Here is a 2500-nt window from a genome sequence, read left to right on the forward strand (position 1 = left end):
GGGTTCGAGAGAGGCGCAATCGCCCGGAGTTTGGCGAGTAGACGCTTTAGGTGCGACCACCCGTGCTCCCAACTGAGCTTGCCGCTGCCGACAGAGGCCCGGGAGCGTGCTGTCGTGGCATTGCCGGCGGGAGACAACACGCGCCACCTACGGTGGCCGGCAGCTCCAACGCCAGCGCCACAGAAGGACAAAAGCCCCACTTGGGTGCCGAAGCGAACTCTCCCAGCACAGCGCACGCGCCAACACGTCCGCACAGCTGCGATACAATCCACCTGCGAGAACCGCAGAGGCGACCGAGCAGCAGACGTCGTCGCGGCGCCGAGCGCCGGGCGGCGGCGCATCCTCAGCGCACACAGTCCTCAATCGGACCAGCACACTGCAGATGTCCACCGCGCTTCGCACCGGGCCCGCGAGGACCTACTTTGGCCGCACGGCGCCGCGTGCAGGGTGCGCCGGCGCGCAGCTGCGCCGCCTGCCGCCTCCGTCGGCCGGCGCGCCTGCCACTGGCCGCCCCCACCAGCCGGCTGTAGCGCGTGCGCCCACGCACCGCGCGGCCAGCACGCCGGAAGGCCCCCCCTCACCGGCCGGGGACGGTCCCACCCAGCCACCGCCGCGTATCGCTTCACACCCACATGCCATTCACGTTCGTGGGCATGGTGGGTATCGCTGAAACAACCGGTTGGTAGCTCAACCGATCGTCGCCATCACTGATTCACCTCTAGCGAGAACAACCGCACCACAACGGTTTACCAGTTCTTCATTTGCGTAACGTCACCAGCAAACGTAGACGTCCATCGCCATTTGCAAATTCAACGATTGTTGCATGCCTGTGTCAGGTGTCACGACACACTATGTCTGCCCACATACACGCAACAACATGTGCACGCTTCGCGAACACGTGGAAGGTGGCCCCCGTACGTATGCGATGTCCATTGCGCGAACGACTGTCAACCGGCCTCTGTCGCATGTCGCAGATGTGGAACGCAGTGCACCATGCTATCACGGTGTGTGAGAAGAGACGACTACGTCTGACAACACGCGCCACTACATCAACAGACGGCTCATGCTGATCGCCATCCACGGCATACCATACTGCAATCCAGCTCTTATAGGGAGACGACACGTAGCTGAGTGCACAATATTTGGACCGTATGGTTCGCCGTTGTTGGCGCAGTCGTGGTACGGTCACACATGTACCACGATGTATCATTCAGTACATGAGGACCAATGTGCGGTACAGTGTGTGATTTGGACGTACAACATCAGCGGACAGTTGCCACAAGCCGTACCACAACGTAGGCTGTGCTTCGCCATGCGAATGCCAATGAACAACTGCGAAGGGCATTGAGCATGTACGTCCTGCCGCCATCCGCATTACAGTGTATAGCTGCAAGGTGTTTAACATGAAGCGATACTCTGGGGACCGGGCAGTGCGAGTAGCAAACTATATTGCGGGGGTTGCAGTTAGGCAACACTACACTAATTTAACGCGTCGTATGACAATTACAGAGCAGGTTAAGGCCCAACGTGTGTTGGGTTAAGGCCCAACGTGTGTTGGGTTAAGGCCCAACGTGTGTTGGGTTAAGGCCCAACGTGTGTTGGGTTAAGGCCCAACGTGTGTTGGGTTAAGGCCCAACGTGTGTTGGGTTAAGGCCCAACGTGTGTTGGGTTAAGGCCCAACGTGTGTTGGGTTAAGGCCCAACGTGTGTTGGGTTAAGGCCCAACGTGTGTTGGGTTAAGGCCCAACGTGTGTTGGGTTAAGGCCCAACGTGTGTTGGGTTAAGGCCCAACGTGTGTTGGGTTAAGGCCCAACGTGTGTTGGGTTAAGGCCCAACGTGTGTTGGGTTAAGGCCCAACGTGTGTTGGGTTAAGGCCCAACGTGTGTTGGGTTAAGGCCCAACGTGTGTTGGGTTAAGGCCCAACGTGTGTTGGGTTAAGGCCCAACGTGTGTTGGGTTAAGGCCCAACGTGTGTTGGGTTAAGGCCCAACGTGTGTTGGGTTAAGGCCCAACGTGTGTTGGGTTAAGGCCCAACGTGTGTTGGGTTAAGGCCCAACGTGTGTTGGGTTAAGGCGCAACATAGGTTAGGTTAAGGCGCAACATAGGTTAGGTTAAGGCGCAACATAGGTTAGGTTAAGGCGCAACATAGGTTAGGTTAAGGCGCAACATAGGTTAGGTTAAGGCGCAACATAGGTTAGGTTAAGGCGCAACATAGGTTAGGTTACGGCGCAACATAGGTTAGGTTAAGGCGCAACATAGGTTAGGTTAAGGCGCAACATAGGTTAGGTTACGGCGCAACATAGGTTAGGTTAAGGCGCAACATAGGTTAGGTTAAGGCGCAACATAGGTTAGGTTAAGGCGCAACATAGGTTAGGTTAAGGCGCAACATAGGTTAGGTTAAGGCGCAACATAGGTTAGGTTAAGGCGCAACATAGGTTAGGTTAAGGCGCAACATAGGTTAGGTTAAGGCGCAACATAGGTTAGGTTACGGCGCAACATAGG

The sequence above is a fragment of the Schistocerca americana genome, unplaced genomic scaffold (assembly GCF_021461395.2).
Source record: "Schistocerca americana isolate TAMUIC-IGC-003095 unplaced genomic scaffold, iqSchAmer2.1 HiC_scaffold_1141, whole genome shotgun sequence".
In the NCBI taxonomy this organism is placed as follows: Eukaryota; Metazoa; Arthropoda; class Insecta; order Orthoptera; family Acrididae; genus Schistocerca; species Schistocerca americana.